Raw genomic sequence first — 24,154 nt, 5'->3', positions numbered from 1 at the left:
ATGAATTTATTCTTGGCAACCACTTGCTTGAGTTTTATCCACCTGTGTTCATCAATGAGGTTTGTCTGAAATCTTACTTCCTTACACTCTTCTCAGTAGCTCTGGGTACCAAAGTTCTGTCTCATTGAATGAGAGGAGAATGTGGCTTCTTCTATACTCAGTAAAAATTTCCAGGAAAGAAAAATCTAAGACTAGTATTTGATTTTTCTCAGTATTGGGATCCCCAGTATCAATTTCTTTTTGTTTTTGTTTTGTTTTGTTTTGTTCATTTATATGAAATGTACAGAATAGGCAAATTCATACAGTCATTAAGTGCCTTGGTTGTTTCCGGGCTGAGGGGATTGGAAGGGTAATCACTACTAGCAGGTCTACAGGAGGTTTGGCTGAACTCTTCCCCTCCCTTGCAGCGTGGTGGAACACACCTGTAATTCCAGCAGCTCGGGAGGCAGAGGTAGGAGGTGAAGAGTCCCTGGGGTCAACCCCTGGTATCCACAAAAAAAAAAAAAAAAAAAAAAAAGAGTAAAATTTTCCCCTTCTTTTTTTTTTTTAAATTGGTCCTTTTTAATTAGACATGATGATAGAATTCATTTTGACATAATTATAAAAGCATGGAATATAATTTGCTCTAACTCAGTCCCCTTTCTACTCTCCCTGCCCCGTCTTCCCTTCCCTCCACACCACTGATCTGTCTGCTATTTCCTTGTATTTTTTTCTTAGATTAGCATCTTGCAGGTAAATCAAATGCATCATTTGTATTTATTATTCCATTGCCTTTCTGTACAATTTTTCTGTTTCCTGTATAATTGCACCCATTAGCATCCACAAGCAGTAGATTGTTTTAATTTTTCTGAAGAACATGAAATCAACTTCTGCTTGATTTCTGGGTAGAAAACGTCCCTGTACAGCTTCATAACATAGGCCCCCATGATGGCATCAGTGGACTTATAATAGGGGGAAGAGAGATCTGAATGGGCACTGGCTCCATCCAACACATGATGTCCTCTGCCATGCAACCCTGCAGCAAGAAGACCCTCACCAAAAGCCAAGCAGGTGCCAGCACCCTCCTCTTGGACTTCCCAGCCTCCAGAACCAGAAGCCAAATAAACTTCCATTCATAATAAATTACTTGGTCTCAGGCATTTTGTTATAGCAACAGAAAACAGACCAGGATGGTCATGTTCTAACTGCCACAAGTTCTCCCTCAGTGACTGATTCCAGGAACTTTGTGACACGAAGATTATGTCCTACGTGCACAGATGAGAAATATAAACTGATAGAAACTGAGTACTTTATCCAAAGTCATCCAGTTAATAAACATCAGAACCAGGATGTGAAACCAAAGACTCCCTGTGTCGAGTTCTACATTCTTAGCCACAACTCCAAACTTCCTCCTTCATGAATTTGCTTCTGATCCAGATTTATGCATTCTTCACCCATTGTTGTGGTTTGGATGTGAGCTGTGCCCCCAGAGCTACTGTTACGACAGGAGTATTCAGAGGTCAAATGATTTCATTATGAGAGCTGTAACCTAATTGGTCCATCCTAATTGGAATGGACTGACTGGGGGGTGACTGTCAGCAGGTGGGGCGTGGCTGGAGGAGGTGGGGCGTGACTGGAGGAGGTGGGAAGTGGGTAGAGGTGGGGCGTGGCTTGAGGAAGTGGGGCGTGGCTGGAGGAGGTGGGGTGTGACTGGAGGAGGTAGGAAGTGGCTAGAGGAGGTGGGGCATGGCTTGAGGAAGTGGGGCGTGGCTAGAGGAGGTGGGAGGTGGCTGGAGGAGATGGGCGTGGCCTGCAGAGGCGGGGCACTGGGGCGGGTCCTGGAAGGGTGCGTCTTCCCCGTGGCTCTTCCCGGCTCTCTCCTTCCTGACATTGCCATGATATGAGCGGCCTCTGCCACAGTGGCCTGCTTCACCTGGGGCCCAGAGCAGTGAATTCGGCCGTCTATACACTGAGACTTGAAACCATGGCCACCACATAAACTTCCTCTTCTAAATTGTTCTTGTCAGATTTGGTCTCAGTGGATGTTTTAGTCAGCGTTTGCATCACTGAGACCAAAATACATCTGCTTACAGGAAATTGTAGGCAGGGCCCCAGTTCTGTGATGCAGCCTGTACCCAGAACATGGACCCCCTCTCCACTACCTGCTTAGAAAATAATAGTTGTTTTAAAAAAATAATTTTGCAATAATAAGCAAAATTACGAGGCAAAATACACATTGGCAGATAGAATTGCAGCACAGAGTACTAAATGTTAGCATTCAATATATCAATTGCTCAGAAACATTAATTATTTACAAAAGCAGAATAGTAAGAAAACAAACAAAGCAGATGTGCATAAAATTTATGAATCTGAATGTTCCAGCTCAGTACTCATTTTTAATGTATAGATTAAATGTAACTGCTAAATATACCAAATTATTAGAAGACAAGAGTAGATCTCCTCGACTTTGGACAAGGCGATGGTTACTTAGATATAACACCAAACGTGAGAGGGGGAAAAAAGAGGGAAAATAGATATATTGGATTTCATCAAAATTCTTGCCCTGCACAGCGGCACACGACTATAACCCCAGCAGCTCTGGAGGCTGAGGTAAGAGGATCGAGTTCAAAGCCAGGCTCAGCAACTAAGCAAGGCCCTAAGCAACTCAGTGAGACCCTGTCTCTAAATAAAATACAAAGTAGGGCTGGGGATGTGGCTCAGTGGTTAAGTGTACCTGGGTTCAACCCCCGGTACCAAAATTTTTTTTTAATTAAAAAAAAAAAAAAAAAAAAACTTGTACTACAAAGGACACCATCCAGAAAGAAGTGAAAAGAGAATTCACAATTTGAGAGAAAATATTTCCAAGTCCACTATCTGATGAAGCAACATATAAAGCAATCTTGAACTCAAATATAAAAAGGGAATCCCAATTCAGAAGGGGCAAAGGATCTGGATGCACATTCTCTAATGAAGATATTTAAGTCACCAACAAGTTCATGAAATGATGAGCAACAGCATTTGCCAACAGGGAAGCACAAACTGAAGCCACATGAGACACAGCACCAACCCCAGGAGATTGACTGTGGTTTTAGAAAAACAGACAATAAGTTCGGGAGGGGGCGTGGACAAAGAAGAACACTCAGGTTTTGCTGTGGGAATGGAAAATGGTATGGCGGCGTTGGAAAACAGTCTAGCCGTTTTTCCAAAAGTTAAATCTACAGTTATCACACAACATAGCAATTCCACTCTAAGGTGTGTACTCAAAAGAAATGAAAGCAGACATCCCCAGGGAAACTCGTACGTGAACGTCCATAGCAGCACTGTTCTCAACTGCGAAGGAATCGGAAGCACCCAGTGTCCATCCGTGGATGAATGGATTAACAAAATGTGGCATTCCCATGCAATGGAATATTATTCAACTGTAAAAATAAAATTCTGGCATCTGATACAATGTGCATGAACCTTGAAAAAAAGACCACCTATTTCATTTCATTTGAAATTTATAAAAATGTTAAAATTTATAAAAAATGTTAATAGTTTACAAAGACAGTTATAGAAAGTAGATTAGTGATTGTCTTGGGGAGAAAAAAGGAGACCGGAATGACTCATAGGTGCTGGGTTTTTTTTTGGTAAAATGAAAGTGTTCTAAAAGAGATTAGGTCGGCACAGTAGCACACTCCTATAATCCCGGAGACTCGGGAGGCTGAGGCAGGAGGATCACAACTTTGAGGCCAGCCTCAGCAACTTAGTGAGGTCCTATCTCAAAATTTAAAAATTAGAAGGGCAAGGGATTTTGCTCACTGGTTAAGGACCCCTGGGTTCAATCCCCAGTACCAAAAGTAAAAAATAATAAAATAGATGGTGGCTACACAATCTTGAAAATACACTGTGATTCTACTAAAAACATTATATTGTACTTGTTAAAGGGATGAATTACATTTCAGTTAAACTGTTTATAAAAAGAAGCAAAGAAAATAACATGACACTTTTCTTTGACTTTTGAGATGACAACTTTTTTTTTTTCAAATAATGTGGAAATGGTACCCTGGCCAGAAACTCAGTACTAGCTAGAGTGTAAATTGATGCTTATTTTCTGCAAGATGGTTTTGAGCCTGCATGAAAATCTTGAAGGTACAGACAGTCTTCAATTCCCAGCAATTCCCCCTCTAGAAAATAAACCTACGGCAGTATCTAGAGATATTTGTAAAGGCTTATTTATCATGATGTTAATTCCACTATTATTTTTAAAAGCAAAGTAAGAAAAACAGAAATACTCTAATTACCCAGTGATGGGGAAATAGTTAAAGACATTATTATACAAACACTTGACAAAAATGCTACCCAGCCATTAGAAAATGTGCTGAAAAGGTAATAGCCAAGAGAAATCACCACCAGGTTCATACTAAGTGAAAGGAGGCTATAAAGCAATACATAAAGAATAATTCTAGTGCAAAATAGTATCGAAAATATCGACTTTAAATATTAAGCATGATTTTCTTAAAGTGAGAGGGTAAAAGAAAAATCATTTTTAATATGTTCTCTGATTCTACTCTTCCACAGAAAACACCTACTGGGCATTATTAGTGACAGGAAAAGTAGAATTTTAATGTGTTTTCCTGGTCACCTTCCCTTAAAGTGCAATGACTGATGGCTTATGAGATTTGGAAGTCAAGGACTTCTGAATTAGACCAATTCTAAGATACTTTCCATGTCTAAGGTTCTGCCTCTGATATTCCACGCTCAGACTCTTTGTTTTTACAGTCCCCCTAAGAAGTTCTTGGGGACAGTCTTTCCGTGGTCTTGTCCCCCAGTGACAGAGATGGAGGAGTGCGATCTTGAAGGAGAAAGTTTTCTACCGTTGGGAGGACGGGACGTTCCAAGATGAGGCAAGGCTAACCCCGCAGAGGCCTGGAAACGATTTTTCTCTCCCAAAATATAATTAATCAATTATGTCCAAAGAAGCAGAATCGATATTTTTATAAATGAGATGTTCATACGCCAAGAAGGGATTGTTGCGGTGGCCACCTAATCTTTCACCTGCTAATCCGATGTAAATTATGGGCTTTTTAGCTGATGTTTTCAGCATTTGCCAACTGAACTTTTTCCTGCTTTGGCAATCTGGTCACGACTTTCCAATTCTCTTGTCCAGCCCTGGGCAGATGCAATGTGCCAGGTCTCTTAATAAGCAATATGCCACTAATAACAAAACCTGGTATTCACGGGATGCCCTCCTCTCCCCGGCCTTTGTAATATTGCTGCATTGATCTTCCCAGCATCCTCCAGGACACAGGGAAATGATGTGCGGTTGGGGACACTGGCAAAGCTTAGATAAATTGCAACCTGATTGAATCTTTTTAATGCAAAAAACATTTATTAAGTGCCTACTATGTACCACAATGACTGCAGGCACTAGAGCTACCAAGATAAATCTTACAGTCACTGCCCTCTGGGGCTCACCATTTACTGGGAAAGACAGGCACAGAAATAAGCAATTGCATTACATCATCGGAGGCTCTGAGTTGCAGATCAGAGAATGGCATTCTGGGAACACAGGAGGGACAGTGGATGCTCCCAATAGTGACGAAGAGTCGTCCCTCAGCCCCTCAAGTGCTGAAGGATGAAGAAGTGCTCATCTAGAAGATCAGAAAAAGAAAGGGAATCTGGGACAAAGAACATCAGGAATGGGATGAGGGAAGATTCCAGAGAGGAAGGCGAGAGCCAGCTCGCGTGGCTTCCGTCACCGGCCATGTTGTTGGACATTTGCTGTTTTGCCGAGCCTGCAGCCCTCTCTCCGTCTTCCAGTACCGCACTCCAGTTTGCCAGGGGGACGGTACTGCTTGCATCTCCCTGTCCTGTGAGGATTGAGGCACCTGCTCCCATCCTCAGGCTCAGGGGTGGTGCATAACGTGGACCAGCCCGCACCCAGGTCACTGCAGTGGGTGGAGGGACACATGTCCACCCAGGTCAGGGCTGGAGCTGTGAATTCTGAGATGCTGACAGAGGATGGGACAACAGGCCTTGTCAGCTGGGGTTCCTAGGCTGGCGTGTAGAACACCCGGAACACACCAGATCCTGGGGAGAGTCTGCCTGAGCCGGAAGCCAAAAAAAAGAAAAGATGCTCAGAGACAGGGACAGAGAGGTAACATGTTAGATGAGCCAGTAAAAAAATCCTCTTTTCACTTTCATCAATTTGATGTCTTTTATTTACTTAATGCCGATAGAGGTAAGAGAATTGATAACAGCATTTCAGCGCTTGGGGAATTGAGCCTGTCGAAAATAAGGCAAATTCTAGATTCAGAGGGCCTCTGAGAAGGCTTCAGATGGGGAAACTGAGATCCAGAGGAATTAAGAGGCTTATCCCAAATCACACTTAAGTTAGTTGCAGGGTCTAGAAAGATCTGGGACTCAAAACAAACGCTCTCTGTCTTCCAGCCATGTCCTGAAAGATCAATAACCACAACAGGGACAAGAAGACCCGCAGCCAAGATCCGACATTCCTTTCCCCCCACATATTTTTATTGGTGCATTATAATTATACAAAGCGATGGGTTTCGTCGTTACTTCCACACATGCCCCAACATGACAATGTGATTTGACCAAATCATTCCCAGGGGCTCTTAGCGCTTCACATAGATTCGCTCTGAACTGTTCCATAAGAAAGGGGATCTTCGGGGTAGCAAGGACCTGCGGGAACATTTCCAGCTGTTGGAGTTCATCCTCTGCAAGGGCGAGCTGGGATAAAGGGTAGAGGTGGATTCAAGCTCAATCCAGGATGGCCAGGAGTCACCGGGGCAACTCGGAGACCTGGGGGCGATGCTGCAATTCAGGTGAGCAGAGTTTCACAACCCTGTTAGAGACAGGTGGTATTTCTGGAGGATCAGGACCCCCACAAAGAGTGTGGGGCTATAAAAAGATCAGGGCTTCCACCAAAATGACCAGCGCTTAAATCCTTGTTAAAGACACAGGCAGAGTGTAGTCAGGGGTGGGGCTCACCTGGTGGCCTTGACCTCTGCCAGCACATCACCATGGTAAGTCACATGCTGATACCTCACCCCACCCTGGAAAAGGACTGAACTCCCCTTCAACCACAGCATATCAACAGAACTCCTGGCTACACCCAGCTACCACCTGCCAACAACTTTTCCTTAAACCCCCGTGGGTTGTCCCCAAAGACCATTTGGCTTTCTGTCCTACCCTGCCCCTTATCTCTTGATGGAAAATGTTACTCATGTTTTCATGCTATAACATTCTCCTTCCTATGGGGCTTAGAAATCTGCCCACTTTTAAGGCATGTGATGGCAAATCCATGCACTTCCTAGCAAATTTTTAAAGAATGGCAGAATCAATGAATGTATAAATGAGCCTCTATGGGACCCACCAAGAGATCACCAATACATAGCAATTCTTCAGAGGATTTGTTGTCTTGAATGGTGGACTGGATAGAGAGGAAGGAAGGATGAAAGAATGGATGGATGGGTGGAAGGAAGGATGGGTAGATGGATGGATGGATGAAGTGAATGGATGGGTGATGGATGAAGTGAATGGATGGGTGATGGATGAATGGATGGATGGATGGAGTAGATGGATGGATGGATGAAGTGAATGGATAGATGGATGGATGGATGGAGTAGATGGATGGATGGATGAATGGATGGATGGATGGAGTGGATAAATGGATGGATGTAGTGGATGGATGGAATGGATGGATGGATGGATGGATGGATGAAGTAGATGGATGTATGAATGGATGGAGTGGATAAATGGATAGATGAGTGGATGAATAGATGGATGGACAGAGTGGACAGATGGTGGATGAGCAGTTGGGTGGGAGGATGGATGGGTGGGTGGTATATGGATGAATGAACAAATCCTTGGCCACTGGCTTACCCTTTGTTCTCTGGCATATGTTTTCTTTTTTTACATAGCATATGTTTTCTTTTTTTTTTTTTTCATTCAAAAAATATACTCCCCATTCTCATGAAATTCACAAACCAACAAGGGAGAAATTAAATAAAGAATTACCCACAATAAGTCATTCATTTCAACTGGATAGGTACTACAGGAAACCTGAAGGCATGGAGGGAGTACACATAATACAGATTGAATAGTTCTCCTCTGAAAGGCTTGGAATCTGGATGATTTCAAATTTCTGATCTTTTTCAGATTTTGGAACATTTGCATGGACATAATGAGGTCCCTTGGGAACAGGGCCTGAGCATAAACATGAAATCCATTTGTGTTTCATGGACTCCTTGGACACATGACAGGAAGGTACTATTTCTATAATATTTTAGTGCCCCTGCATTTCAACTGTGACCCATCACATGAGGTCAGATATGGACCTGGATTTTTTGCAGCATTATGTCACTACTCAAAACATCTCAGATTTTGGAATGGCATTGATTTCAAATTTTCAGATAAGGGCTGCCCTGGGGTAGGGGTCTGGGAGATCAGGTAGGAACTGGCGGAGGCAAGACGGATAGGTGGAGTGTCAGGAGCGGGCTACAGGCAAGGTGTGTTCAAGCTGAGGAAGGGCTGAGCACGAGAGCCCAGGGATGGAGGCTGGCTCCACAGACTAACTGAAAGAAGAACATCGGAGCAAGAACAGAGAGAACAGAGACTAATGCCAAGAGGAGACCGGAAAATAAGGGACTCCAGATCATGGAGAAATTTGAAAGTCCGATTCAGAGTTTTAGACTTGCCCCTGCCTGCAAAGGTGAGCCACGGAAGGGCCTGGAATGGCAGTGACATTGGAGGAACCGGGCAGAACGCACTGCTGTTCATTGCCTGGAAGAAGGTGAGCAAAGAGGCAGATTTCCCAGGCCACCTCTGTGCCGTCTCCACTGTCCCCACGGTGTGGTGATTTGGCCAAGGTGTTGATGTTGATACCAACTCAGACTTTCCTTGAATAAAATGAGCGAGTGTCCTTGCACTCAGAGGACGCTCATTCCCATTCTCCTCAATCCTCCAGGCCATGGAGATTCATCAGGAATCACCCGCAGTGAGAGGCAGAGGTGACATCCTGCTTCTTACATCCAACAGGTTCCTGCGGAGCCTCGTCCGGGAGGCTGGCAGGTGCGTTTAAGGCTTCAGAACTGAGCCGGCCTCCCGTTGGTGTGGGTGCTCACTCCACGCCGGGAACGTGCTAACAGCTTTGCATGCATTATCTCATTTAATCCTCTCTGCATCTCCATGACAACATTTGACAGGCTGCCTATTTTACAGATAGGGAAATCGTGGCTGTAAAACACCACATCGCCTACCCATGGCCACACAGCTAGGAAATGGTGGACTGGATCCAGGATCCAAACCCAGGTCTGTCTTTAAATCGTGTGCTCTTTCCACTGGACTACATTGGCTCTGAACAGAATTCCCCTTGTGACTTCAGCCCTGGCCGGGAGGAGATTATTCTACTCGCCACAGAGTTAGGGCCAGGAGACAGGTGTCAATGCAGATGACCGCCAGGTTTCTAAAGAGGCCCTGTCTGAGTTCTTTTGAACTAATCCTCTATCTAACATGAATCTGTCACCTTGCCATGTTGTATTTCACCATTTATTTGTCTGGGGTGTTTGGCTGTAGATTCTGCAGGCATGTCTGTCCCTAGCTTTGCAATGAGGATTCCATATTAGATTCCAGTCCTCTTCCTAAGTACTTGTTACACACAGAAGAGGGTTGGGGTTTCTCTTGCATTCCCTGTTCTAACCTTCACATGAATGACTAGGGTCTGCTCTGCCCTATATCCAAGTAAGAAGTGTCATCAGGAGAGCTAGCCTTACCCAAAGGAATCGAGATAACCTGGACATCTTTCAAAACCAATTAGGTCATGCAGCATGGACCGTGGCTGAGCTGGTCCTATGTCTATCTACATCAGTCTGATTTGGTTTCCATGGAAGGGGTTTTCTGCTCCTGATACCCCACCACAGAGATGCTGTGAAGGAGAAAGAGACTTCCACATTGTTCTCCCAGAACTCGGCTTTGCCCCTGATCCCTGGGGAGGCCTAACACTTCCTTCTCAAAGTCTCAGCTGAGGATGTCAGATGGAACTTTCCCATATCCATTCATTTTGCGTTCTAATGTCATCAAAGAAGTTACCAGAGTCCCTCTTTCAAAGATCTCTAGAAATGGAGCCAATGTACACGAAAAAGCTTCATCTACCAAACCGCTTCCCAGCTCCCCTAGATGTCCTGGTACCTCGTCTGCTCTCAGGGGACCTGTAGACAGACACCTGTCTTAGCACCTGTACAACACGCCCTGCCTCATCACGCTCCTAACAAATTTTGTCCAAAAGCCCATCTTTTCCACTCGAATCCATGAGATCCATGGAAAGCCAACCTCATCCCCAGCTCCAGGACTGGAGTCTAGTTTCTCAGTCAACCAGTTCACACATGGAGCCAATGACCGTGGACACATGATCCAAGTCAGCCATTCAGACTGAAGAGAACGGGCACGGCGAGAACTGGGAGACACGTTTTGCTCCCTTCTCCTGGATTTGAGTAGGAAGGTTTGTGACCCAGTGGCACTAACAGTCCTGGGATGAAGCCCGGACAATGGAAATCGAACAGTCGGTATGGGTGTGAATCTTTGAAGATGTCATTGAGCCGCCTCACCTCTGGATTTACATTTTGTGAAATGCAAAATCTCCGGATCACTCATGCCAGCTTGGGCTCTTTTTCCCCTGTTACTGGAGCTGCAAATAGCTGACTGATACTTCTCAAATTTCTCTCTCTCTCCAGTCCCCGATCTGCTGCCTGAGTTCCAGAATCTCCATGCGGGATCTTCCCATCAGCATAAAACATGGTGAAATAGCTCTTGTGTTTGAAGCCTCCCTTTATAGGAAAATCCTGGAAAGCACGGTATCTTCCCATTTCCTCCACTTCCAAGTTCACCCTCTCCACCCATCATCTTCTCCCCCTCTGCCACGTCATCTGAGTCTACTGTTCAGCAAGATTTGACTCAACTGGACATTTCCTCCTTCTCAGCAAACTTCCTTTTTTTCCATCATTTTTTGTTGGTGCCTTATAGTTGTGCATAACGGTGGGATTTATTGTTGCATATTCATACATGCACACAATAGAAAAATATAATTTGGCCAACATCATTCCCAGCTTAAAATACTTCTTTCATGATGCTTCTGGAGCACCAGCCTCCTGCCCAAAACTACTCCATCTTTGTTTCCTTTTTCTCTTGATTCCTGACATTCCATACTGGAGGGCCCTGAGGTTAACTTGAGACCTCTCCTCTTTCTCTAGGTACGCTCACTTCCCAAATGAGCTCACCAAGCCTGTGTCTTAAATATCGTCTCCAAGTCAGTGGTTCTCAGCTCCTCTTTGAGGTTCAGATTTTGTGATACCACTGCCTCCTATCTCTGCCTAGAGTGTTCGCACTTAGCATAACCAAAAGGGAGCCTGACTTGTGTAGTAGTCAGGGTCTCTAGAGGAACACAATCAACAGGAAGCGTGATTATAAAGGGGGATTTACTAGATTGGCTCACACGACCAGAAGCTGGAGAGTCCACATGGCCGTCTGCAGCTGGAGAGCTGGAGGAACCAGCAGCTGCGCAGTCCAAGAGGTGGAAGCCCCAGAACAAGAAGGATCAAGAGGGCTACCCTAGTCCAAGACCAAGGCTTCTGGAAACCACCTGGAGAACCACTTCCGCTTTGGAAGAGTGAAGAAGCAAGAGTCCGATATCCTTAGACAATTGAAGCAGCGATCAAGAACCTGTTCAAGAAGAACTGAGCTTACATCTGCATCTGCTTCCTTGTTCTTTCCGTTTTTATTCCATCCAAGCCACCATCCTGTTGGGTGGTACTGCCCACACTTAGGGAGGGTCTCCACTTCAGTTGGCTCTCCCACATGCCTATCATTCCTAGACACATCCTCATGGACACACCCAGAAACCTCTTAATCATAGGCATCTCTTAATCCAGTCAAGTTGACAATTCAAATTAACCATTACGACTTGGTTCCCCAAACCTGTTTCTTCTGAGAGATTTTGCTCGCTCAGTAAAAGCCCCTTCACCTTGTTGTTCACGCAAAAAAAGCTAAGATTCATCTTTGATTCCTCTTTTCGTTCACACCTTACATTCAGTACCATAGCAAGTCCGGTTGTATCTAGAGGCAACTGTATTCTGGATCCACCTGCTTCCCTTCAGCTCAGCAGCTGCTTCCAGGTCACCAGCAACAGCCTCCTAATCTGACCGCCTGTGTCCACTCTTCCTCCCATGCAGTGAGTCCTCCAGTCAGCAGAGAAGCCTGGTAAAAGGTAAAACTACTAACCATGTCTCCCTGGTGTTTAAAACCATCAACGACCAACATCTCCACTTTCTCTGTCACCCCTCCCCCAGTGTTATGGTTTAAACCTGGAATATTCTCATGCATTAGGTCCTGCAGAATGCTCAGAGGTGAAAAGTCTGGATTATGAGGGTTTTGACCTTATAATGGATTTATCCACTGGATTAATCCACCGGATTAATCCATTTGATGGATTCATGATTTGAACAAGTTGACTGAGAGGTGGTAAAAATGACAGGCAGGTAGGGCACAGCTAGAGGAATTAAGGCACTGGGGGGTGGCCTTGAGGACTCCACCTGTCCCTGGCCCCTCCCCTCCCCTCTCTCTCTCCATCTCTATACAGCCGGCTGCTGAGCTGAGCAGCCTTCCTCCACCATGTCCTTCTGCCATGAAGCTTCCGCAATGGAGCCAGTTGACCGTGGACCGAGACCTCTGAAACCAAGAGCCCAGATAACTCATTCCTCTGCTAAGTCGTTCTTGGCAGGGATTTGATCACAGCAATGAAAAGCTCATTCAACCAACACACCCGGCCTCTGGTCGCCACCACTCTGCTCTCTGCTTTGATGAGTTCGACATTTGTAAAGCTTCTACATGTAAGTGAGACCCTGCAGTATTGTCTTTCTGTGCCTGGCTTCTTTCACTTAGTGTCCAGTCCTCCAGGTCATCCTTGCTGGCTGTCACAGATGACAGAATCTCCTCCTTTTTTAAGGCTGAATAATATCCCATTAATACCACATTTTGTATCTCTTCACCCATCCACGGCACTTGGGTTGCTTCCATATCTTAACTATTGTGGATAATGTTGCAGTTAACATCCTTGCATACAGTGGTGACTATAATTAATAATAACACACAGGGCTGGGGTTGTGGCTCAGTGGTAGAGCGCTTGCCTAGCATGCATGAGGCCCTGGGTTCCACCCTCAGCACCTCATAAAAGTAAAATCAAGGCCTTGTGTTCACCTACAACTAAAAAAAATTTTTTTTAATAATAATATATAATGCAATCCCTAGCACCAACAAAATAAAAAAATCTATAGCTGTGACTGCGCATGGCGGCACACACCTGTCATCCCAGTGACTCCGGAGGATCGCAAGTTCAAGGCCAGCCTCAGCAACTTAGTGAGACCCTGTCTCAAAATGCAAAGGACTGGGCTGGGGCTCGGGGGTAAAGCGTCCCTGGGTTCGAGCCCCACTACCAAACACAAACGGGAAATCCATGACGTCATAAAGGGTCGTGATTGATAGGTGACGTCCCATTGGGCCAACTCTCGATTCCAGGTGGACAGGAGATGGATTTGGTTGTCAGGTGAGACCCAGCTGCTGGATCTATCGCTGGCGGGAGGTGGGGCAGGCTTGCTCTTGTGTGCGTGCCTGTGGGTTTATGCACGTGTGCAATCACATAATTGACGCCACCCGCGGGTGCGAGGCAGGCCACCTGGTGCACGTCCCTGGGAATGTGCACGTGTATGCATTCTGCTGTCACTATGTGGGTGCACTTGGGGACCGGTGCTTACCGTGTTTGCACGTGAACCTGTGCACGTATGCACGCTCGTCGTGTTTGCACACGCGTGTGCCCACATGAGGATCTGCCTGTGCCTGTGCCTGTGTGTGCAAGTGTCCACCTGTCACGTGGACATCTCCAACCGAGCACATCTTGTTTGCGAGGGCCCAGGGCCCGCTCACACCAGAGCCAGCCCTGTCCCTTCCCGCTGCCTGGCTCCCCACCGCTCTTTGCATGGTCTGCATTGGTTACGCCGGTGGCAACGGGCCTCTGTGGAGAGTGTTAAATATCACAACTGTTTATTGCTTAATATTTTTCATGCTAATGGTGGGCTAATTCACAGGGATTCGGGGCAGAGCATAAAACACCTTCTGCTGACTGCTCATTTCATGCCAAGGAAGAACTTGGCAACCAGCCTCCCCTGCCCAGGGCCTGCTTGTCTCGGTATGCAATGCCACGCGGCCCCCCGCCACTCTGTGTTCCCTGAATAAATTTGCATCAGGCAGAGAAAACGGCAGACCGTGGCATTGGCTTCTCTGCTGAGTGGGTGCTGGGGAAAGAGTCTGGAGCCCCAGCCCGGGAGTGGCTGCACTCGGCCCTGGAGAAACCTATATAGAAAGGGAAACAAGAAGCGAGCCCCTGCAAGTGACCCAGAAGAAGTCCCGTCCGCTGCTCTGGCTGTGGCCAAAAGTTCTTCAAATCACCAGTTTCAAACAAAACCCTGTGCCTCCCACCCACCCAGGAAGCTTCCGGTGACACGGTTTGCTTCCTGGCCAGTCACCATTTGCTGGCAGTGTGCCAAGCCTTGCCCAAGAATTTTCTCATTTCATCCTCAACAACCACTCTGGCCGGCAAATAGTCCTGTCTCCGTATCAGTGACGAGGAGATCCAAGCCCGGAGCGTTTAAATGGCCCTGGCAACCAGCTCCCAAGTGAGAGCACCAGACGTCAAGCACTCTTCGGACCCCACAGCCCAGCAGAGTGCGGACCTTCCGCACCACAGAAGTTGCAAGTTGAGCCCCAATCAATCTCGTAGATGTGTTTTGTTAGGATCAGAGTTTTTAAAAAAATCTTTGAGTAGTCGCCAATATTTAAAAGTTGGCAAATTTCTGATAAAGATCAAGAGTTCCAAGATTTATTTCAAAATGAGATTGGGTGGTGACCCTGAGCTCCCACCCCTGCTTAGGAACCATTAGCCAGGACTGGGTTTCTGCTGCTTTTCTAGAGAGTCCATGTGCTCATGTTTGCCCTACTCCTCACCACTCCCTATTGTCCTACACCCAGTCTTATATATTTTTCTTTTTTTTTTTTTTGCAAAGTAAGCCCTCTCTCTCTCTCTCTCTCTCTCTCTCTCTCTCTCTCTCTCTCTCTCTCTCTCTCTCTCTCCCTCTCCCTCTCCCTCTCCCTCTCCCTCTCCCTCTCCCTCTCCCTCTCTCCCAGGAGGAAATGAGTCGTTTGGGGGCATTTACTTGCAGGCTTTTACATATCAGGTTAATGTCCCCAATAATGTTTGTAAACCAGAAGGACAGAGCAGTGATGGACAACCCATGGGGGTGCAGATGGAGCAATTTAGGGGGAAATATTTATATACACGTGTATTTTTTGGTTACAACCGTTCCTATATTCAGAATGAAAGTACATTATGAAGACCTATGTAGGTGGTCTAAGGACTTGGATCATAGTGATTAAATCAAAGTTAAAATGGCTACTACCCGGGTGTCTCTGAAAAGCAGCAACGTGAGAATACTCTACAACTCTCACTCCACCGTTCCATAGCGAGTCGTTTGGTGAAGCCAGCAGGCCCTTTGAGGTCTGAGAGCATCTCTCAGTCGAGGCTGATACCACTCTACACCGAGAGGGTGCGTTTCCCGAGCTCCAACCTGGACGGGCATCTTCGGAGGGAAAAAGGAGTCATGTGTCTGTTGCTTCCGGGAGTCGGAATCCCTCCCGGGCTTCTGAGGCTGGAGGCTGGAGACGGAATGGCCATAGGCATAATGTACAGGCAGGAGCCCTGACCAGCCACAGCCCTGCGGGGTTGGCCAGTTTCTCCAGAAAGCCAAGCATCTGCATTTGAGGTGAAATCCCCAAACTGTCCAATGCTAATAAGCAAAGCCTTCCTGAGGAACCCCGTTGCAAGTACAACAGCTGCCGACCTACTGTGTGCAAGCGGGAGCTGTGCACACAGCACGTGGCCATTTAAACACCTCTCCTTCTGCAGCGCTGACTCTGCCAGGCCCAGTTGGAAGTGGGCACACCTGTGAACCCTCCTAGAACCGGGTAAGCAATTATGGCCATGCCCATTTGCAGAGAGGAAAATTGAGGTTAGAGAGATTAAGTCACATAGTAAGTGGCAGAGTGGGACTTGAACCCAGAAACTCTCAACGCCCCGCTGCACTGCCCCAGTGAATTTCCCCAGCAACCTCTTGAGGTAAGTCCTATTCCCAGCCCCATTTCATAGAAGAAGAAACTGAGGCCAGAGAGGGTCAGCTGCTTGCCTGAGGCCCCCAGAGTCTGTCTGATTCCAGGTCTGGGGTCTTCCTGGACAAGCCCTCTGAGACCTTGCACCAGGCCAGCGGGGGTGTGCAGTGGGTGAGGACAGGAGAGGGAGGAAAACGGCTCTTAAGAATCCAAATGCCACTTTTTTTTCTGATAAGAAAAAGGCTACTCTAGCTGTCAGACCATAAGCTGCAACCTTTATGTTTACAAAGCACAAAGGGCAATTAAAGGAGACAAAATAAATCTTCCCTGGCCTCTGTCAATGGGCCCAGCCAGTCCGCGGCCTGAGAGCTGATTGACAGGGCGCATTACATTCTGGAGCCGCCTCAGCCTCTGACATTTCTCTGATGCGGTACTGAAGCGAGAGGCCCATTTCTTAAAGTGCCTCTGTCCCTTTCTCAGCTGCCAGGATCCCCAAGGCAGAGGGGCAGAAGGAAGGGCAGGTGCCACGCTGGGCAGAGAGCGGAGGTGGCGGTGGAGAGCCCAGCGGAGATGACAATCGTGATCTCAGTGATGCCTTGGTAACTGGCACCCGATGAGGGCCCCCTCGGTGCCCGGCACTAAGCCAAAAAGTATTAGCCACATCCTTGTCAGTAGGTGGGTCTCTGTGGTTGCCATCTGCCCGGTGCCAGGGCTCCTGATGAATTGCAAAGCATCGCACGACATTTTTTTTTTTCTTTCTCTTTTTTGATCTTTAGAAACCAGGATCAGCAAAGGAGAACAGGGTGCCCTGTTAGCCTCCCCGGAGAGAGGCATACCAAGGCCAGAGTGCTCAGCGGTCTGCTCTGCGGGGAGTTTGTTTGCGGGAGAGAACCCGCTGCATCAATTAGTCTCTCTGCTCTCAGGATGGAGTGTGAGAGCAGCCGTGACAGCGAGCAACAGCCGGGCCTGGGCGTTCGGAGGACAGACCCAGGGAAGGAACGTTGGGTTTGCGCACAGCGCCTCCTGCTGGGCGGCGCGAGCCACGCAGTCCGCGGGAAAGTGCGCTTGACTCCCCCGCCTCCCTCTGAGAAAGGAGGGTCCTGGACCTCGGAACTCTTATCCAGCATGCCTTCCAGACAGCCCAGCTTGGGTTCCCGAGGGTCTCATGCGACCTTCATCACAATCCTTTCGAGTAGGCAGGAGTCACCGTCTCCCATTCTGTCCCGCGCACACACACACACACACACACACACACACACACAGTCTTCTTTCTGGTTGTTGTTTTTGTTCTTAGTTTTTGTGTTTGTTTTGTTTTGTTTTGTTTCCTGGTCGTGGGCATTAGGGATATGAGATGTACTTGCACAGGGGCCGAAATCCGATCCTATTGATCAACTCATCAACCGATCGATCCGTGAATACTTCTGCTTCCATCTGAAGAGCACCATAAAACTGGAGCTCAGGGCCAGAGAGGCGCGAGATCAATTCCCCACTTCTGCACCAATGAATAGGTGACTCTAAGCAGGCCACTTAACGTCGGTGTCAGCTTCCTCCTCTGCCAACCAGGGATCATATCAGAACAGGGCTGTTGTAGAAGCAAACGAGATGGACTCCGTTAAGCCCACAGTACCACAGTCAGCGCCCGATGCCAGGTGAATGTCAGCTTTGGTCACTTGCCTGCTGGTGGCGATGCTGATGGAGCTGATGATGACGATGGCTGTAACAGTGAAGTGACATCCCACACCATATTCTCTGGAGAAGGACTTGAGCCGGGGAGATGCCTGGCTTCTGACCTCTTGTGTTTTTTGGTGGAAGGTGATCATGGGTAAGCAGGGGCATCTGGTGGTAACGACGGGACTTGAAGACTATCGAGTGGGGACAGCAGAATATCAGGCAGCGGCTTCCTTTCCTGTTTTCATTTCACAGGCAGAGCCCCTTGGAAACCAGGCTGGAATCAATCACTTCCCTGGGGCCCTGTGGGTACACCAGTCCGATGTGACCCAGTTCTCTGACCTGCATGTCTGCACCAAAATCCACCCGGCCACCCCCCTGTCCCAGCTGGGAGTCCAGGAGCAAGGCGCCTGCAACCCAAGAGGATGAAGTCCAGGTCTCTAGGTTTGCCCTCCGGCATGCGCACGTCCAGGGATGCTCTGCCCGGCTGAGCCACAGGGCAGGTCCTTATGGTCACGGAAGTGTTCAAGACCAGGGTGGGGAAGTCAGTGCTGCTGTATCGTGACCTCAGAGTCCACTGCGTCCCTCCTGCTGCAAGGGAGCAGGGAAATGCATGAACATCATTTAGGCAGCTTTCCCACTGCTGTGACTCAGGGACCCAACCAGAACAACTGCAGAGGGAGAAAGGCATATTGGGGTCTCACGGTTTCAGAAGTCTTAGTCCACAGACAGTAGGCTCCATTCCTCGGAGCTGGAGATGAGGCTGAGCATCATGGTGGGAGAGGGTGGCAGAAGGAAGCAGTCCACGTGATGATCAGAAAGCAGAGAGAGAGACTCTACTCTGCAGATACAAATATGTACCCAGAGTCACGCCCGATTCCCACCTCCTCCAGCCACACCCACCCCTCCAGCCACACCCACCTCCTCCAGCCACACCCACCCCTCCAGCCACACCCACCTCCTCCAGCCACACCCACCTCCTCCAGCCACACCCACCCCTCCAGCCACACCCACCTCCTTCAGCCACACCCACCCCTCCAACCACACCCACCTCCTCCAGCCACACCCACCCCTCCAACCACACCCACCTCCTCCAGCCACACCCACCTCCTCCAGCCTCGCCCACCCCTCCAGCCACGCCCACCTCCTCCAGCCACACCCACCCTCCAGTCACACCCACCCCTCCAGTTACCATGCAGCTGATCCCATCAGGGACTAACTCACTAATTGGGCTAAGACTCTCACAACCCAGTCATCTGAACCCTCTTGCATCGTCTCACACGTGAGCTTTCAGGGGACACCTCACCTCCAAACCACCACCCAGTGTCCGCACCAAAGGGGGCTTTGTGCTTCGGGGCATGAAGACAGAATCCTAACCACCTGGATCTAAGGGTCTGCCTCTCCGTGACCCCCCACGTACCCTGGGGCAAGTCGCTTCCACTCGAACCCCACTTTCCTCCTGTTTGAAACGGGGTACGCGTCCCTGCTGGAAAATATGATAATGAGGAGGAGGAGGAGCAACGTGGTCACGGAGAAGGGGCGGGTGAGGGTGAGGGAATGTAAAGGTACCCATGAGGACATGTCAGGAGCTATCATCTCACTGGCAAGAGCAAGGGATTCCCAAGGTCCCTCTGGACCTGTGCGGTCTGGTGCAGTAGCCAGTAATCACAAGTGATTGCTTTTGAAATCGAAATCCAGTTCACATAGCATCAAACTCACTCCTTTAAAAAGTAGGAATACATTGAATATTTATAATGTTCTGCCACTATCACCACAATCTAATTTTGGAACATTTTTATCATTTCCTAAAAGGAACTCTGCATTCATTTCTTCTTCCCCCCTCCGCCCCCAAGTCCCTGGCCACTGCTAATCTGTTCTCTGTCTCTAGGACTTTGTTTATTCCAGACATTTCATATAAATGGAATCACATGATGAATGGTCTTTTTTTAATTTTTTCTAATTTTTTTGTAATTTTTCAAATTTTATGTGTTCCAATTAGTTGTACATGGCAGTAGAATGCATTTATACATCTTGATAGATCATACATACATGAAACATAATCTCTCATTTTTCTGATTGTACATACTGCAGGATCACATGGGTCATGTAGTCATACATGTCCATGGGGTAATAATGTCTGTTTCACTCTACTATCATTCCTTCCCCCATCCCCTATCCCCTTTCCCCTCCCTTCACTCCCCTCTACCTAATATAAAGTAACTCTATTCTTCCCTACCCCCCTGCCTGTATTGTGAATTAGCATCCACGTATCAGAGAAAACATTCAGCCTTTGGTTTTTTGGGTCTGGCTTATTTCACTAAGCATGGTATTCTCTAACTCCATCCATTTACCAGCAAATGCCAGGATTTCATTCTTCTTTAAGGCTGAGTAATATTCCATTGTGTGTATGTACCACATTTTTTTATCCATCCATCAGTTGAAGGGCATCTAGTTTGGTTCCATAGCTTAACTATTGTGAATTGAGCTGCTATAAACATTGATGTGGCTGTGTCACTGTAGTATGTTGATTTTCAGTTTTTTTATGCAGCTTTTTTCACTTACCATAATGTTTTCAAGTTTCAACCAAGTTGAAACTTGTACAAGGACTTTACTGATATTTGTGACCAAATAATATTACATTGTATGGCTATACCACTTCTTGAATATACCTCTGGATGGGTTGATGGACATTGAGGTTGTTCCATTTTAACCATTATATATATTGTATTATTTATATTATTATAAATAACAGTTAAAATGCAACACTGTGAACATGTTTTCCATTCCCTTGGGTATGTACCTAGGAGTGGGATTGCTGGATCATGTGGTATTTCTGTATTTAACTTTTGTTTAAAAAAAAAAAACCTGCCAAACTGCCTTATCAAGTGACCACACCATTATACATCCCCACCCCCAACATGTGAGGGTATGGATTTCTCCATATATTTAACAATACTTGTCCATCTTTTTTCATTAGAGTTAATATGTTACCTATCATTTTGAAATTTAAGTAAATTAAAATTCAATATAATTGGCAATGTCATTCCAAATACGGCTCAGATGAACCAGCCACACAGTAACTACCCTGACTAGTGGCTACCGTATTGGAAAGCACAGAGCGTTTCCATCACCCCAGAGAGTTCCCTTGGATATACTGGTCTAGACCAGGCAACGCCTTCCACCCGCCCCCTCCACCAGAGCTGGGAAGGCCGCGGTCTTCCAAGAGAGCAGTGGTGGGAGGTGACCAGCAGTCTTGCCCCTCCCATTCCCCACCAGCCTTCTCTGGATGACGGACTGCCGTGCCTCCTTCTCCTGCCCACTTACGACTCTCATTGCTCCTGTGGGGGAATGGAAGCCCAAAGAGATTGCGTTCCTTGGACGAGGTCATGGTCAGCAGGCAGCAGGACCAAGGAGAGGCCTTTCTGTGGGTCCAGATGCCATGCCTCAGCGGTCACTGTGGGAGTAAAGCCCTTCCTCTGAGGAGGATGTCAGTAATTGTGGCCTTTCCCCTCCCTACCGCGCCTGGCTAGCATTCCTAGGTACTCCAAAAGGTCTTCAGTGGTCTGCAGGAACAGAAGGAGAGAATGTGTAAACAAGTCACTCAGTGCCAAACGCACTTAATTGCCTAAAGTCCCCTTCACCCAAATCAAGCTCCAGAGGCGGTCTTCAAGAAAACAAAAGACTAGGAGGCTCCAGGGAAACACCATTATGAATGGACTAAATAATTACCAATGCACAAAAATAACTTTGTAGGAGCTCTGGAGCCAACAATCCACAGTGACCAAGTAAACCCCCCATCAAGAAAAAGTCACATTCAAAAAAAATTTTTTAATTGTATTTTGTACTTTGCATTTTTATTCAACCATATTTGGTACCCTCTCCAGTACAGAATGACACAGTCTACAGAAACAAACTAACTTCCATAGTTGTTCATTTGGAGCATAATAAGAGAAAGGAGAGTGTTTGCAAGATCTTGGCCTGTCTGTGGCTTGCCCAAGAGACTGCTTTCTGTCTCACTGGTCTTGGAGTTTAAACAGAAATGATGGGCTAATTTGGATCTTGGGTTGGAAGCTGCAAAAATTCAGTTCTGTGAAAACTGCAAGGGAATTGACCATCCATGGACACCTGGGGCAAGAAATTACAGGCAGAGGAATACAGAATAACACCTAAGGCCACAAAATGTTTTGGTGAACTCTCTGGAAAACTGAACATCTAAAAGCTGGTGGGAGATATCAAGTTAGAAGCACACACACAAATCCAGACAGAGCACACATCCAGAAAAAAATCCCAAAAAGACCTAAAGGCATCACCATAGGCTGATCTCAAGGGTCAGGGAATCACAAGTCTTACACGCTAGTGTGAAAAGATTGGGAGACAACTTTTTTCTTTTCAAATGCCGATTTTCAACAAAAGGCCACAAGCATACAAAGAAACAGGGAAATGTGGCTCATCTAAAGGCTCAAATTAAATCTTCAGAAACAATCTCTGAAGAAATGCATGCATCAAACATACCAGATAAAGACTCTCAAATAATTGCCTTAAATAGGCTTAAAGAGTCAAAAGAAAACATGAACAATGAAAATAAAGCTAATGAGGAAAATAATATATAAACAAATTGAACATGCCTGCCACATGACAGAAATTATAAAGTAGAACCAAAAAGTACAATAACTGAATTGAAAAATGTATACATATTAGAGGGATCAACAGCAGACCCACACAGAAAAAAGGCAAAATCAGGGAACTTGAAGACAACACACTTTAATTTATCAAATCTGACAATCAAAATGAAAAGAAGCTGAAGAAAAGTGAACAGAGACTAAAGGACATGTGGGACACCGTCAAGTGGACCAATGCACACACCATGAGAGTTCCAGAAGAAAAGAGAGAAAAGGCAAGAGAACTTACCTGAAGAAATAATGGCTGAAAATTTACTCAATTCAAGGAAAGAAATGGATATACAGATAAAAGAAGTTTAAAAGAATAAAACCAAAGGAACCAGACTGGGGATGTAACTCTGTTGGTAAAGTGTGTGCCTTGCAGGCACAAGGCCCTGGGTTCAATCCCCAAAACCACAAACAAACAAACAAACAAACAAAGGAACCACAGTGTAATCCATGGCTAAACCATTTAAAGACGAGGAGAGGGTCGTGACACAAGAGAAAAGTGACTCATTGTGTACAAGAGATCTTCAAAAAGACTGTCTGTGGTTTTCTCAGCAGAAAACTCTCAGGACCAAAGGCAGTGGGAAGATACACAGTTACAGGCCATGTAGCTATGTTTCAGCCAATGAGGGACTGCGTGCCCAATGGAGGTCCCGTCAGAAAACAGCCAAAAAACAATCCTAGTGGCACAGTTGTTGCCACGCTGTTGTGGCGCAATGCGTCATGCACATCTATAGTGATGTTGGTATTAACAGAGTTGCTGCAGTCACAAGAGTATACCACGCTCAGTGTGTACAATTCACAAGAGTATACCACACTCAGTGTGTACAATACATGCCATGTGGTGATGATAATGAACATCTCAGTTACACATTTATATGTTTACTAGGAACACTTTTATCATTATTTTAGGGTGTATGCCTATCTAGAAAAGAGCGTGTGCTGTAAAATAGTATTCCATGTTAGCTGTCAGCAAGTTCATCCAAATTGTGTTTCCGAGAGACCTTGATTGTATCATTTTTCTCTTGGGCCTAATCTAATCCCATGTTGTTTTGTTCATCATAAATCAAGGAGTAATACGATATACACACAGACACATACACACACACGCACACACATACACGGCAACATATACATGTGTGTGTCTGTATATACGATATATGTCATAGCCTGATGTATGGTGGGTGATGCCTTCCAGCCAAGGAGGTGAAAGATTGTACAGAAAACTGCAAAATATGGCTGAAAGAAACTTTTCAAAGACAGGAATAAATAGGAAAACATCCCATGTTCATGGATTGGAAGACAATAGTGTTAAGATGTCAATAATATGTATAAGCGATCTACAGGTTCAATGCAATCCCTCTCAAAAGCCCAACAACAGAAATAGAAAAATCCAACTTAAGTTTCCTGTGGACTTTCAAGGAACCCTTAATAGCCAAAGCAATCTTTAAAAACTAAAGTTGGAGGTCTTAACCTTCCTGATTTCTAGACTCCTCCCAAGCTATAGTAATCAAACCAGTGAAGTACTGGCATCAAAACAGATATGTAGAGTAATGGATCAGAGTAGAGAACTTAGGAAAAAACCCTTACATAATGTGATCAAATGATTTTCCAAAAGGGTGTCGCAAGCATTC

The sequence above is a fragment of the Sciurus carolinensis genome, chromosome 18, assembly GCF_902686445.1.
Source record: "Sciurus carolinensis chromosome 18, mSciCar1.2, whole genome shotgun sequence".
In the NCBI taxonomy this organism is placed as follows: domain Eukaryota; kingdom Metazoa; phylum Chordata; class Mammalia; order Rodentia; family Sciuridae; genus Sciurus; species Sciurus carolinensis.
The sequence above is the reverse complement of the archived record's forward strand: the minus strand, read 5'-3'. Positions refer to the sequence as shown.